The following is a 15,703-nucleotide window of genomic DNA, read 5'->3' as shown; positions in this document are numbered from 1 at the left end:
CCGGGAGCCAGTCCCGCACGAGGTTTCCAAACAGGCCCGGCTGGTGAGTGCGGTGCCAAGGGGCAGACCTCTGTGCTGCTCAGGGTGTGGCCTCAGCAGGGCCCCGCGTCTGGGGGCTGTTAGCGACTGTCTGGGAGCGTGAGCGCCAACCCCTGCCCAGGACACCGGTCCTGCATCTGACCCTGGTAGTCCCGCCATGATGACGTGGGGCGCACGGACGGGGCGGCACTTCCACTCAGGCCAAAGCGACTTATTTGGGGCTGGGTACGAGGACTTCCCAGCTTCTCGGCCCCTCCTGTGACCCCAGGAGGCTGGGACCTCTATTGTACCCACCTTCCCTCACCCCCTCAGTGTGGACCCCAGTGTCCACCCCACCCAGAGCCAGACCCCAGAGCCAGCCTTTGCTGCTGCTGCCACTGGAGAATGAGCGTCTCCAGGCATGGGGCCACGGGCTCCCATCTGGGTAGATGACGCTGTCCCAGTCACCGGCCTCCGGGGCCGCTGGGAGGGTCATCAGGAGCTCCCAGCTGAAAGCCCCCAGCCGGCGGCCCTGAGTACTCCCAGCTTCCCAGACGAGCATCATCTCCTTCTGCCTCTGGGCCTCCACGATGGCCTCCTGTTTGCTGGTGACCAGAGGCTGGCGTCTCCTCTAAAGGATACGTGAGTCAGTTTACCCTTGAAAGCACGCGGCTCCCAGGACTAGGAGGAGACCCCGCTGAGCTCAGAGCAACAGGGTGTGCCGCTCACTCGCTGCTGGGGGCTCGTTTGCAGAGCCTGTAGCCACACTTGTCTTGATGGCCTCCGGCTCCTCTTCCCGGAAAGCGCTGCAGGCCTCATGGCCTGGGTTCCGGGGGGCCTCACCTTGGTCTGGGGGCACTGAGCCGGGACCTTGCTAAGTGTGGCTTTTCAGAGCCAAGCTGTGGCAGCTTCTCGCTCCCCAGACTGGTTCCCCACACCTGGTGATCCCGGCAAGTTTGGAGATGGGGGCGCCAAACACCTCGAGTCTAGACCTCACCCCTGGCAAAGCTGCCGGAAGCGGTCCAGCCACGCTGCCCCACCTGTGCCTTCCAAATCAATAGACGCTAGGCGGCGGCATGGAAAGTGCCACCCCCTCCATCACTCCCCCCACCCCAGGAAGGGCACGAGGTGCTTTTCTCGGCATTCCTAAATTGTACGGGGCGGTGAACCAGGGCACTGGGCTGGGGCAGAGGTCACGTGAGAAGTAATTTATGCAGCCTCGTGGCTCAGCAGCTTGCAGGGTGGTCCTCTCCAGCGGCCTTGCCATGAGGAAGTCAGGGGACACCTCTGAGCCCCGGCCTCAGTGCCCTCTCTCTGAGAAATGGGCACAGCGATGCCAGTTTGGTGGGCTCAGCAGGGAGGGAAGGGGCGGTGCCCTGCCAAGCAGGCTGAGTGTCCAGCCGACGCAGCTGTCGTCTGCTCCATCTGACGTAATACGGAGCTCCGGGGACAACGCCAGGCCTTCGCGAAGGAAAGAGGCGTTTTCAGAGCCTCTGTCCGGAGGACCCATCCGGCTGCAGAAGAAGGCAAGGCCTCCCAACCATCGGAAAGCTCGGAGGCGCTGCCGGTTCTTAGGAACAGGGCCCGGCACTGGAGAGCAGGCTTCCATTCGGTCCCCCTCCGGCCAGCTCTGCCATGCTGGGGGCGGGGGGGCCTGTCCTGGTTCTCATCTGTTTATGAAGGGGCAGGCTCAGGCCACGAAGGACTGGGACAGACTGGCCTGGCCACTCACAGCAACAGTGGCTACATCCCGTGGGCGTCTCCAGACCTTTCCAACCTTCCGGCAGACAGGTACCGAACACCCGCTGTGGGCAGGGTCTGTGCCAGGCACTGGGGCCCCTCGGGCGCCCCACGGAAGCCCCACGGAAACTCCACAGGAGCTCCACGCGGCCAGGCGCTGTGCGCTGCGGATGACCACGTTTTAATCCTCAAAACGGCCCGGGGGAGGGGGGGCCGAAGGAGGGATGCTGGCAAGTCTGTCTTTCCAAGTGAGGAAGGCAGTCTGCAGTGGCTCACAAGTGCCCAGTGTCACAGGTCGCAGGTCAAAGAGCAAGAGCAAGGCTCTGCCCCAGGGTACTGGGAGGTCACGTGGGGGTACAGGGAAGCTACCGAGGCCTGGACGATGTGCGGCACCCCGGGCCTTACCGGAACCCAGAGCAGGCAGGGCGCGGAGGCCTCTCTGGGCCATGTCCAGGCTTGGGCAGCTCCGGGCACCCCTGGCTCCTTCCATGGTGGCCAGCACTGTCCTCCTCTCAGAAATGGGAACACGAGGGCTCCCGGGGGGGGGGGGGCATGCACTGCCCCGACACTGGAGGGAAATCTCTCTTAACCTGGCGCCTGCCCACCCGAGCCTGGCTTCCCAGGCCCTTCGCAGGGGGTCCTCCCGGAGACACTCCTGAGCCAAGCAGAGGGGCTGTGCTCCACCCTGCCAGACGAAGCCCGGGACACCCCGTGAGAGCTGAGCTCCACACAAGTCGTTTTAGTGTAAGCGAACCCCCAATCTTGCATGGGACACACTTACACTAACACTCATTTGTTGTTTGTCTGAAGTTCACATGTAAATGGCTGGCACGTTTAGTTGCTCCATCTGGCAGCCCTGCCCTGAGGTAACCAGCCATCCGCCCAGACCCCCAAGGTCACGGGCCCTGAGAAGCCCACTCCCACACCCCCTTCCCCGATGGGCACCTCGGTGACACCTGAGGGAGGAGGAGCTGGAGGGGCCATGACAGGCCATACGGTCCTTGAGGGTCTGGTTTTGCAGATCAGGAGAGGCGGGACAGGTAGGGGACGTGACATCCGAGGGCACGACCCCAGCCCACGAGCCATCGGGTCAGAGCAGCGTGACGGGCAGCCGGCCAGACGGGCCGTCCCGCAACCTGTCGCGCACCCTCGAGGGGGCTGTGCACACGCGCTGCAGCCGTCGGGGGCCTTCCCTGGAAAGGAGCCCAAGCACCAGCCCCACCGGGCCCCAGGGCGGAGCCAGCACCCACCTGAGGACCCCCGCCCCCCAACCCCGCTGCCGGCCGATGGCGGTCTGTGCACGGTACTTAAGGGAACAGCAACCGAACCCACCAGCCTCCAGTGCTGACGAGTCTGGCCTCGGAGACGCCTCTGCCAGGCCACCGCGACCACTGCACGCACCCCCTGCCAGCCCCCACCCGGCCCCCCACCCGTCGCCCCGCTGCGCACTCTCTCTGCCCCGGGAGCTTGCTGTCCTGTTACAGGACTCGGTGGCCACCTGAGGAATAGTTTGGGGAGGATTTGGGCTCACCATGGGGAGCTCAGTTCTCTAGCTCCCATAAACCATCTGACCAAGACCCACCAGGGTGACCCCTTGTCGCCAGGGACCCAGAGGCCAAGGCAGCCTTGGTGGGGGAGGGCATCCTTCCACAGACACAGTGAGGGGCCGCTGTGCCAGGGGCTGGCAAGAGAGTGGTGCCCTCTGCCGGAAGCACAATGACTTCTTGATGCCCCGTGGCTCTGGCCCCTCCTCGCCCAGAATAAGGCCTTCCGTGGTCTCCTTGCTCCCTGGGAACAAAATCCAGCGTCTTCCCCTTGGCCCCAGAGCCCCGCTCCGTCTCACCGTTTGCTCAGCCGAGTTCTGTCCACATGGGTCCCGTGCGGCCACGCACAGCCTGCTCTCTGCACCGCAGGCAGCCTCGTCTGGGCCCACGCCAGCCTTTGCCCTTTGGCATGAAGCCAAGTCCTCACTCTTACCTTGAGCTCACCCTGCAGCCCTGAGAGTGGACTTTGGAGACCTGAAGCCTGCCCTTTCTCAGGGGATTGATGGCTGCAAACCCACCCACCCCCACCCTGCTGAAAAGCTGCCTTGATCTGCCTCTCACCTCAGCGGGGAAAGCCCACGCACCTGCGTAGAGACAGCCCCTGCCCCAGGCCCCTCCTGTCCTGTCTGAGCCCCCGTGCTGCCACGTGCCCTGTACGCCAAGCCCTTGCTCTCTGCGCCTGGCCACTGGCACTGCGCCCCTGGTGTAGGATGGGCCGGCAAGCGCTCCGCGGTCCAGCCTCTGCCCTGTGTTCTCAGAAACACCCGGAACGCACCAGCCTGCACGTCGCTCAGGCCTGGTTAGCGTGCGGGCCCCAGTGCGTGTCCACCGGCCTCCTCTGCCTCTCAGCTCTGTCACGCCTGGGGGGCCTGGGCCTCTCCTTCGGGGCAGCTGCCTCGGGGTCTGCTCAGCGGCCAAGGGCCCCTCGCCAGCTGCCCCTCCTCTCCTCCCACCCAGAGCAGATGGTCTCTGAATCTTAAGCGAGTCAAGTGAAATAATTAGACACAAGCTGTCTGCACTAATTAGCACGTCCGCAGACCACAGGTTGCGATTGTCCCGAGACAGCTGCTGGACACTCCCTGCCACCGTCGGTGTCTCGTGGCAAGGCCTGTGTGCACGCCAGGCCTGCAGGGAGCCCAGTCAGGGAAGGGAGGGTCCCTGGACAGAAGGAGTGGCAGGGAGTCTGCAGGAGGGAGCCAGTGTCTGAGACACACTAGGTGCCCCAGCACCCCGGTGCCCATGATGCCCTCAGCCCCTGCTAGCTTCCCGCTCCTCCACTGCTGAGGGCTGGCCCACCACTCCACCGCCTCCTTGTGCCTCACCTCCCAGCATGCCCTCTCCTGTCCCCAGGTGCTTGAGGCCCCGGTTCTTCCTGTCATACCAGACATCACCCCCAGGGAGGCCTCCCTGACCACTCTGCTCAGGGCCTGTGCCCCTCCTCCTCCTCCTCTCCCTGAACCCAGCCCCCGCTCAGGGGAGACTGCGTGTGAGCTTGTTGGCTCCTTTACTGCGAGTTCCCCTCCTGACACAAGCTCTGTAGGGCAGGCCCAGTCTGTTCAGGTACCACTGACTGCCCGGCACTTAGCTGCATGCCTGGGGCCCTGGAGCTACTCAAAGAAATGTGGGGAAAGGTCAGACGGGTGGGCGTGGCAAGGGCAAGACTAGCAGAGGCACAGACGCAGGGGCAGGGCAGCAGAGCTGTGACCCCTGCCACCTTGAGCTCAAAGAGATGAGTATTTGCTTTGATGTTTTTGTTTCCCAGCTACCAAGCACTCCACCCTAGGGGTCCTCGTTCTTTGGGGCCTTTTATACTAGATTACCACAGTCCATGAAAGATCATACCCCAAATTTTATACCAAAGTGTGAATGGCTGATAGAGACAGGACAAGGTGGCATTTGCACTTTATCAGAGTAGAGCCTGAAGCTAAGTGAGGGACACTCCAAGGATGATTATGAGACACCCGCTCTCAGGATTTGGGGTGCAGTGTCTCTTCCCCCGGGGAACTTAGCACAGACAGCGAGCGCTCACCCCAGACACAAGGCTCACAAGGGCCTTGGATGGAGCGTGGCAGCTGCCTCTGAATTTGTGACCCTGTGCCCTGACAGGTGGCCGGGGAGACACGGGCTCACGTCAGCTGCTTGGGAAGGGGTGGCAGGTGGCCGGCTGTGGATCCTGCACCAGACCCCCTTTCCTGCTTGGCTCACTCCCCACGGTGTCTGCCCTTTGCCTTCGGGGAGAAGAGATGAAGTGGCTGAAAGCGCGGTGGGTTTTCTGCGGGTGAGGGAGCTGAGTGCATCTCCAGCTTGTGTCCCGAGCAGCCCTTCTTCCCCCGCTCCGAGGAGAGCCTGAATCATGACCCAGAGTCAACCGGACAGCCCTGGGCAGGGTCACTCAGCGGCAAACAATCACACAAAGGGCGCCCTCGCCTGTTTCCAGGCTTTTGTGAAACCCGCGGGCGGCTGCTGGCAGGGGCGGAGACCCCAGGCAACGGGCGATCCTGCCCATCCAGGTGCCCACTCGCTGCCCCCGGGGCCCAGGGGCCAGAGCTCCGGCCCCGCAGGAGGGTCACAGGAGGCGGCTTCTCCATGGGACACCTGCGCAAATCTGCACCTTTCCCCTTCCTGGGAGAATACCGGTCCTCCCGCCCCTGGCAGCAGCAGCATCTTTGGGGGACAAACACTGCAGACTCTTCTCAGAGCCAGCTTCCCATTTGCCAGAGCGAGCCATCTGACGAAGGGGAAAATCCGCAAACCTCATTGCCACCGTGTCTAATTAGGCAGCGCTATGTAAATGGAGCATTTTTACATGATTGAAATGTTAGGAGAGGCCCCAGGAACTCCTGTGTGCCTGGCCGGGGACGCCCCTGCCGCAGACGCTGCTCGCCGGCACGCCCCCTGCGCGCTCCCCCGGTTAGAGCGTCTGCAGCCCGCGGCCCGCTCTGAAGGCGAGGGCGGCTTTCCACTCCCGTGGCTGCACCACACGCTTAGCGCAGAGCCACGGACACCCTCCGACCCGCTGCCGCTTACCCCTGGGTGAGGTCACGGGTTCACTGGGGACCCCACCCCAGCTCCCCGTCCCCACGCACGCTGACCCTCGCCGGTCACCTTCATCAGCGTGAAATGTCACCCCACACGAGGGTGGGACACGAGTGTCTCGTGGTCTTACAGGATTTTTAGGAAAGCAAAAGCAGGAGCTTCCTACAGGTCTCAAGATTCTCAGCAGAGGAAGGGGTTTCGTGGAGGGCGATCCACAGAGCTTTGCTCCAACGCAATGAATCTTGCAGTCGCCATTATCCACCGTAGTTAATGCCACCATGTCACTCAGATTCCGGGTGGGCGAGGCGGGGGTCATCGTCCTGTAGCAACAGGACCAGCATCTCCCCTTTGCTTCCTGAGAAGCCGGGCAGAGGGCCACATGGGAAATTCTAAAAATGTGTTTTCCTAGAAACATTTTCCTGCAAATGAGCTCCTTGTAAGTCCTCGGAAGAGGCCCGCTGCGGGGAGGCAGTGGCGGCCGGGTGCGGTGGCGGTCGCCGTTTCTCCCGGCTGGTTTTCAGGCATATTCACGGAACCCTGTGTTGAGTTCACCAAATGCGGCCTGGAGGTCTCGGCGGGGACAGTGGCGGCTGAGGCGAATCTGCCAGTGCCTGGATTGTCGCCCTGAAGTCTTCCTGCTCCCCCCGCCCCCAGAAAGGGGAGCAGAGGAGAAACAAAGGCACTCTTGTCTTGGGGCGTGGGCTCTGCCCCAGACACGGTGGCACGGCCCCTGCCGTCCGCGCTCCTGGGTCACACGCAGGAGCCGCCAGCTGGGGGGCACGGTCTGCGGGGCCCCAACACACGCGCTGGGCCAGGGCCCCACTGAATCCCCAGACGCCAGGCTGGACCTCAGAGCCACTCCGCGCGCCCAAGCCCACGCTGGAGCCTTTTCCACAAGAACACCTCGAAACTCCTCTTCTCACAAGACCGGCCCGTCTGCGGAAGAAAACAGATCCGCACAGAGAAGAAAACAGCAGTCCACCGTCGGAGCTCCGGAAGACACACGAGGGTCACACGGGACCGACCCCCACGTGTCCTCTCTGCGCTCGACGCGGGGGGTGCGTTCCCCGTGTTACAGACGAGCTGCAGCCTGTGTTGGCGCTTGGCGGTGTTCCTCAACGTGGGGTACCCCCGTCTCCCACAGCGCGGTCCGGCCTCCCGGCTGTCCGCCGTTGGCATCGGCCGGCGCTCCTTTCACCAACCCCGCCATGCGTCTTTTGTTGTTTTCCATCCTCTCCTTGCGCGGAGATGTGAGTCCAAGGAACGGGCCTGGGGAAAAGGGAGGGAGGAGGCGGGTCAAAGACCGGGGCCTCCCGTGGGAGTAGCTGGGGCCCTGGGGTCCAGCCCACCTCCTCCAGGAAGCCCTCACTGCTTTCTCGTCCCCTTGCAGGCATCTCCTTCCTCTGCCTCTTCCTCAGAGGCCTGGCTGGAGGGCAGGGCCCGGGGAGGCCACCCTCTTCCTGTAGGTTTGTGGTCTGACAGGACAGAGGTGGCCATCCTGTGGCGACAGGGCGATCTCATCTCCCAAAAATGACTGTCCCGCCTGGCAGCCACTTCCACCCCCAGCCCCCGGTCCCCGGAGTGCTAATGCCAGCCCAGCAGGGCTCAGGTAAACGTACAGGAGGAAAGAGAGAGTGTGACATGCAGGCCGTGCAGGCAAAGGTGACAGGGGAGGTTGCCGTGGCCTCTGACCCCTCCAGGGGATGTGAGGGGCTCTGGAGGGGTGGGTCCCAGCTCAGGGGTCTGCCCTCTCCTGGGCTCCCAAGGAGGGCGAGGACTTGGGGCAATGCTGGCTGGGGGTCCACCAGGTCCAACCTGTAAATAAATCCAACTTTGTAAATAAAGTTTTATTGGCACGCAGCCCTGCTCACGGGTTTACGTACATGGCTGCCTTCCTGACACAAGGGCAGACGCCAGGCGGCCGCACAGCTGCTCCCACCCCAGGCATCTCCGAGGTGGAACGTTTCTTCCGATGGAGCAGAGATCGCACCCGTGTCCTCGGCTGCAAGGCTGCTTGTCCGCCAGATTCAGGGTTGCAAATAGGCAGCCTGGAGACAGGGTTGGCTCCGGGGGGGCGGGGGGAGTTGTTGTTTTTAAAACTTAGCATTTAAGCAGGAAATTTTTGTATACAAGTCCCAATTTCTGGATTCTCTTAAAATTGGGAGGCTGTGGATCCTGGGGCCTGCTCTCCCCAAGGCACCCAGAGCCTGGCCTGTGCCCAGTCGGGCCCGCAGCCCCATCCTCCGGTGGCTCAGGACCGCAGGCCCCGGGCCGGCACCTGTGTCCTCTCGTGAAGCCGCCAGCAAGACTTGGGGGTAGAAGGGAGAAGGAGAGAGAGTGAGCATCTCCAGACAGAGGGAGGGAAGTCTCCGTGTTCACTGTGCAGACCACAAGTGTCTGCCCCTGCCCTGCCTCCACACCCCCTCAGCAGCCAGGACCCCTGCCCCATGGCCCCTCCAGTCTGCACGCTCGGCTGGTTGCCTTTGGGGCCTACTCTGTGTTTCTCTTTTTTGACCTCTCACCCACCCCCACCTGCTCCGCCTGCTGAGACCATGGTGGCACCTGCCCAGCTGGTCTCCTGGCCTCTGCTCCTGCCCCTGCATCTGTCCTCATTCAACAGCCAGCAATCCTGTCCACACACAGATCTGACCATCGCTGTCTTCTCAAACCCTCCTGTGGCTTCCTGTCTCCCCCAGAGTAAAGTCCAAACGTAGCTTCTGCTCCTTCTGCACCCTCTGGCTCACCCTGCCCCTGCTCACTGGCCTACCTTCCCGGACTCACCAGAGTGCCTGCCCCAGGGCCTTTGCACTGGCTGTTCCCTCTGCTTGAGACCTCCCTCCTCTGGATACCCACCCCTGGCTAATCGACCATCTCCTTAACGAAGAGGCCTTGTCTGGCCAGCCTGTGTAAACCAACCTCTGCCCCCTCTCCCACCTCACTTTCCTATAAGTCCTTGTCACTAGCTGATGGGACACGTTTTGTTATTTATTGGCTCTCTCCTGCCCTAGAGCCATGGTCCTCAACCCGGGTGATTCTCTCCCCCACCACGGGGACACTGGGGACCTCTAGGGACAGTTTTGGTTGTAACGACTTGGGGGAGAGGCCACAGAACGACCCCACGCAGAGAACGATCCAGTTCCATGGAATCCTTGGCTTCCAGAGCTAGGGTACGTGGCTGGCTGCTCAGTGGTCAGGTGTGAGGTGTGCGTGCGTGGCCACCACTGTCCCAGCCCTGGGCAGTGCAGATGCCTTGTCTATGAGCCAGGGTGGGTGGCCGGGAGGGGCCCCGAGGAGGAGACCCACCAGGACTCAGGGACCAAGGCAGTCCCATCGCCCTGGACAGGACACCCACTCTCGTTCGTCCCAGAGTCTCTGACCCCCAAAATCCTGGGTGGTCCTTCCTGAGAGCTCGTCTCCCGCTGTGCCCAGCAGAGGGAGGGGGAGAGAGGGCGGGAGGGTGGACGCCAAGCACGGCGCTCACCCAGAGCTGTAGTTGAAGAGCCAGGGGCCTTCGCGACTCCGCTCCCCACGCCCCAGCCGAGGGGGGAGCCGTCCCTGCAGGGCTGGCATTTTCTCTCTTTTCACCCGGCTTGGCTGGTTTGTGCAGCAGAAAGCAAACCCTGTGGGGGGGGCGAGGAGATGGGGGTGCAGGGAGGCTTGTCGGGGGGTGCCGCCACGTCATGCAGCCCTGGGCGGGAGCAGACATCCCCACGCACCCCGACTGTGCAGAGAGCAGTAGGGTCACCTCTCCACCCGGTCCCAGGGCGATTTCATCCCCCAAAATGACTGACCCCACTGGCAGCCACTCCCGCCCCCCAGCCCCTGGCCCCCGGCGCCACTGTTCCACTGTCTCGATGGATGGGCCAGTGATGGATGTTTCACGTCAGGGGGCCTGGGAGCCTGTGGCTTCGTGTCTGCTCCCTTCGCACAGCACTGTGCCGTCGACGTACGCCCGTAGCGCGTGTCCGGGCTTCGTTCCTTCTCGTAGCAGCGTCCTGCCCCAGTGTGTCGTGGAGCAGTTTCTATTCACCCGTGGGCGGATGGACGTGTGGGTTGTCTCCGCCAGCGGCCGCGGAGGCGGTACAGCTGTGAGCCTTGGAACAAGCATTTGTCTGGACCCTTTCCAGCTCCCGTGGGCACAGGCCCAGGCGTGGGATTGCTGGTCATAGCGCTCGAGGGCCTGCAGCCTGTTTCCTTCGGCGGCCGCCCTCCCCATGCCCCGGGGACGAGTCCCGACGCACTTGATGAACAAGGACAGTGGCCCGCGACCCATCACCCCGCAGTGGCCATCCCAGGCGCCCTCCTGCTTGTTCCCAGGCGCGGATCGGACACCCGCTGCTGAGCAACATGAGCTCCAGGGGCAGGAGGGAGGCCCTCAGTTTACTAATTTCTCAGTTCCCACAGTGACAGCAGTGACAGGCGGGAAAGCACGAGGGGGCACGTGGCCCAGGGCGGGAGCCTTGGGACGCCGGCACTGACCCAGCGAGCAGGAGAACCCCAGCCTTATTCAGGGAAAAGGGATGCTGGGAGGGTCTGTGGGTTGTGGTGTGGACACCAGGCTCTCATCCTTAATCTACACCCGTATCCCAGCTGCCAGCCCGCTGCAGATGCCCAGTGTGGGCAGGGAGATGTGCTCGCAGCATGGTGGATGACACGAGCCCGGGAGCTGGGACACCATTCTCAGGCTCGGTGGCAGCCTGGGCTCCACCAGCACGTGGGGGTCCAAGCCACGAGGCTGGTGTGGGCCAGGATACAGTCCTGGCGGCCGGTGTGGGGATGGGGGGGCACGCAGGGGCATGCGGGAGGCTTTGATGCTTTTCTAGGGCAGGTCAGAGGCTGCATTATTGATGGATGTTCTGCAAAATTTAAATACTGAGCTATGGGGAAGGCAGCAAAAGCCCAGGGACCACCCATGTGCAGTTCTCTTCTCTTCTCTTGAACTTGAAAATAGCCAGATCGCATTTTAATGCATTCGTTGTGGCCCCACTGCTGACCAGGCAGAGCAGGAGGACCACTGGGCAGCAGGCGGGGCAGGCGGGGGGCACCTGCATACAGGTGGGAGCAGCTGTCATCAGCTGGCCTCCGGGGGGGAGACTCCAGAGGCACAGGCTCGCCCACTCCCCACCCAGCCGCCTCCTTCCAGCTCCACTGGGGGCTGATTCGGAGAGCAGAGGCCCGCTGCATAATTCAGCCCGTGGAGAAGACCACTATGGGTCCAGAGCTGGGTCCGGGGTTGTCTCTTTGTCCCAGGAGAGCCAGCCAACGGGTTTCGGGGACTCCCGATGGCCAGGCCCCAAGTACACTGTCCACCAGCCATGTGCCCCCCCAAGACTCAGTTCGATCCACTGTAAAATAAGGAGGTTTGCACCCCTGCACCCTAGGGCAGCTGAAAGGTAGATGTGGTCTGTGGGGCCACCAGTGGGAGGCGCTGGAACTGAAACTGTCCCGTGCTCGTCGGGGCCCCAGGCCGGGCCTCAGGTAAATGAAATGCACCTTAGGCCGGGAAACAAGGCCCCGCTTAATAAATACATGAAACCGCTAAGCACGCCAGAGCCCTCCCACTAGGTCACGACGGGACAGTCCCATAAAGGTATCTGTGTCCAGGGACGCCAGGCGACCAGCCGTCTCCCTCGGCCTCTGCATGCCATTCCACAGGGATTTGGCAAAAGAGAAAAAGGGGACCATTCCTGGGTCTGAAAAGTGTACTTCCTAAAGCAAAAGCAGCAGCTCAGGAGTCGAGCCAGCCCCCCAACCCCGAGAGCTTCCCGAAGATGGAGATCCCCCGTCAGGCCTGCGCTGGCCCGGATCCCAGAGGCCCCGCCCACGGGAGGCTCGGGCTCTGCTGGGGGCCCTGCGGGGACTTCCTCCTTGTGGCTGGGTGATCGTCCCCCCCCCACGCTCAGAAAGCCCCCACCCGGCCTCCAAAAGCAAGATCGGCACGCCTTCCGGTGGTGGCGGGCTGCACACACAAGCGTGTACACACAGGCACACGTGAGACTCACACAGACGCACACGTGGATCTATACACAGGCACGCGTGCACACACACGTACACACTCACATACCTATTTACGTGCATGCACTTGCACACGTGTGCACACGTGTAGGTCCCGGGCAGAGCTTGTGAGTCCGTGATATGGGAGTAAGGAAGGTTCGGAAAGGTGACCCCACATTCCAATCACACTTTTCTTCCTTTCTTCTGTGGCCGAATCCCTCCCTCCGCGGTCAGCCTGTACTCTCTCCTGGCCTCTGCTCTGGCCCCTTGTCCCGGTGGCTGGTCCTGGGAGGTGAGGTGGGGCGTGAGGCTTGGTGGCTCCCGTCCGTGTCTGCTCCAAAGTGTCCCTCCTGCCCAGGTCCCCGTCCTTCCCACCCAGTGATCAGACAGGCCGAGCCCCGACAGCAGGGTCCACAGGGTCCCAGGTGAAGCCTCATCGAGTGGGACCCCGCTGTGTGGCTGAAGCAAGGCCAGCACAGGGCCAGGACGTCACGGACGCCTGGGTTCCCTCCAGCAGCTCCAGGAAGGGGCCCAGCCCAAGGCCATTGTAGGCTCCTGGGGCAGCCCTCATGCAGTACCACGAACTGGGCGTCATTCTCTCACAGCTCTGGGGGCCAGACGCCCAAAATCAAGGTGTTGGCAGGGTCCGTGCCGTCTGCAGGGTCATCAGACCCACACTGGGCTCCCTCCGGCCTCTGGTGTGGCCGGCGCTCCTGGGCACTGGGGCTTGTGGCTACGTCACTGCCTTTTCTGCGTTCGTCTCACCTGGACTTCTCCTGCAAGGACATTTGTCGCGGACTTGGGGGCTGCCATCACCCGGAACGGCCTCATTTTGAGCCTTCCCTTCACGTCATCTGCAGAGGCCCTCCTTCCATGCCCTAGGGTTCCTGAGGACTTGGATTTGGGAGACACTACCTGAGCCCGCACTCGGAGTGACTCCCCTCGCCCAGGCACTCACTGTCCCCAGAGAACAGCCCCTGTGAGCCTCGCTGCCCCCTGGCTCAGACGTGCCCCTGTTGGCGCCCAAGCACGACCCAGGCACGACCCAGACGGTGGGCTCATGAACTACAGATCTCTGTGCTCTCTCCCCCACAATGCCCAGCAGAGCCCCTGGCACAAAGCAGGGCTCGGACAGTGACCATGACCAGTGAGTTCATGTGCAGATGGGAGGCCAGAGCCTTCCACATTGGGGCTGGCAGCCATGGGGGCTGAGCCCTGGGTGCCCAGCGGTGGAACTCTGGGCCTCAGCCCTACAGACACTGCCAACACTGATCCTGTCCTGGGCACCCCCTCCATCCTGCCTGCTGAGCTTTGTCCTCTAGCAGCTCTGGAGACGCTTCTGCAGCTAGACCTCAGGGTGCGTCAGCCTGAGGGGTGTCCCTAGTGTCCACCCCCCTCCGGTGCCCAATCCCTCCAGTCCTCCAGGATGGAACTGTCCACGCCATACGTCCGGCCTCACCACTGTCCTCAACCCAGGCCAGCGCTCGACACAGCTGGAAAGAAGCTACAGGTGCCTGTGGCCCAGAGCTGTGCCCGTGGACAGTCACCACCCGTGCGCAGAGAGGGTGGCCTTGTCCTCAAGTCACGTTCTAGGTGGCAGAGAGAGTGATGAACATGACATCCTGGGCTCTGGAGGCCCTGCCTGTGGGGCATCAGCAGGCAGAGGACTGGCCATGCTGATGAGGAGAAGAAAAGCACAGTCTCAGGGCATAGCAGGTGTGGGGCGGGAGAGCAGGTGCTGGAGGGGAACTGGTGTAGGAGGAGGGCAGGGGTGGGGGCATACCGGGGGTGGGGGGAGAGCAGGTGCGGGGTAGGGAAGGGGCGTCTTCTTTCTTCCCCGGGCGGTGCCACGAGCTCAGGCCTGCTGGGTTTCTGAGCGGCGTTGCGCACACAGGTGAAGGGCATCCTGACCGAGCTGCTGTCGGGGGCAGCCTGTCAGGGATGGCGTGGCCACGCTCTCTGCGTGCCGTCCATCCCACATCCAGAAAGAGCCTCCCCAGTGTCTCTACCGACGAGGCTGTGTGGGCGCCATTGGCTCCATCTGCATCGCGTGCACGACAAAAACCCGAGAGCGATGACTCCCCTCGGGCATCCCTGCCGGCACCTCCCCCGCCCCCGGTGCTGTGCGGCCCTGGGCTGAGCTGTCACTCGTGGTCCAGCTGTGAGATGAGGCAGGGCCGTGTGCTGGGCTGACTTCTCTCGGCCACGTGCTCCTGCTGCTCTCACTGCCTGTCCCGGCTTCTCTCGCGGGTGAGCCCCACGCTCCTCGTTCAAGAACCAGCTCTGAGCACCTCCAAGGGGAAGCCTCTACCCCTTCCTGAGCTCCCCCGTGTCCACAACGGATGAGACGATGCCGGCCACCTCATGGGGTGGCGATTCACCTGACAGAAGTGATAGGTGGTTGGAAGGAGGGAGGGAAGGAGGCAGGATGGATGGGGGATGGGTGGTAGATGATGGAGGGTGGATGGAGGGATGACAGAGAAAGAAGGGAGGTGGTAAAGGTTAATCTTTAAAGAGAAAACTTTTGAAACGTGGTGCCGCACCCAAGCAGATATAAGCTATTTCTATTATTTTTTTCATGTCTCCTTGGTTGTAAATTCTACCCCTTTTCCCAAATGTCAGCTGTTTTAGACATTTACTCAATTCCCTTAACAAACAGTGCTGGAGTGCCTACCACGGAGCGGGCACTGGGCGGGAGACCAGGCACACAGCCGCTCACGGGGGGGACGGCCCCGCTGCCCCTCCCCTCACGTCCAGCCCCCGGGCGGCCTGCTGAGGAGCCCCAGCCCTGATTGCACTTCCCCACGACCACCCCCCAGCTAACTAGTCCCCTCAAAGGAGAGACCCAGGGGTCACGGAGGAGCTGAAATGTCAGCCAGGGGGAGGCAGTGGGGGGAGGGGGAGGGCAGGAGCAAGAGCCCCCCGCCCAGACCCCTGCACACCCAAGCCTACAGTGGGCTGGGCTGGGTCCCCGGCCCCGGTCACGCGGGACTGTGGGCTTGACCAGAGGGAGGACAGAGGGAGTCTAGGTGGGAAACAGTGTGTGGATTCTCCTGAGCCCCTATGGCCCCCACCCCAGCCAGTGGCCCAGCCAGACTGACTGCATGGCTTGGTCCCCAATCTACCCTGTCACCCCGGGCAGCACATCCCACCTCCTCCGGGAGCCGCCCCTGGTCTCCCCAGCCCTGGCTCCCCGAGAAGTCTGTGGCGTCCCCGCCAAGCCTGCCCTGGAGGTACCCGGCTGATGCCGCCTGGTGTGGGGGCTCAGGGCCGGCACGCGTCTTCTGTAAAGGGCCCCACGGTCAATGTCTTGGGCTCCGCAGGCCACGTGATCTCAGCCACAGCCACTCAGCTATTGGGCAAAACAGCCA

The 15,703-nt window shown here is 62.9% G+C and overlaps 1 protein-coding gene across 1 annotated transcript in view; it reads left to right on the top strand.

Moving 5' to 3' along the window:
* CDH4 (cadherin 4) overlaps window positions 1-15,703 on the top strand; it is a 534,326-nt gene that overhangs the window by 492,134 nt on the left and 26,489 nt on the right. The window lies entirely within an intron of this gene.

The sequence above is a fragment of the Ursus arctos genome, unplaced genomic scaffold, assembly GCF_023065955.2.
Source record: "Ursus arctos isolate Adak ecotype North America unplaced genomic scaffold, UrsArc2.0 scaffold_16, whole genome shotgun sequence".
In the NCBI taxonomy this organism is placed as follows: Eukaryota; Metazoa; Chordata; class Mammalia; order Carnivora; family Ursidae; genus Ursus; species Ursus arctos.
This window is presented reverse-complemented; position numbering and strand designations above follow the sequence as displayed.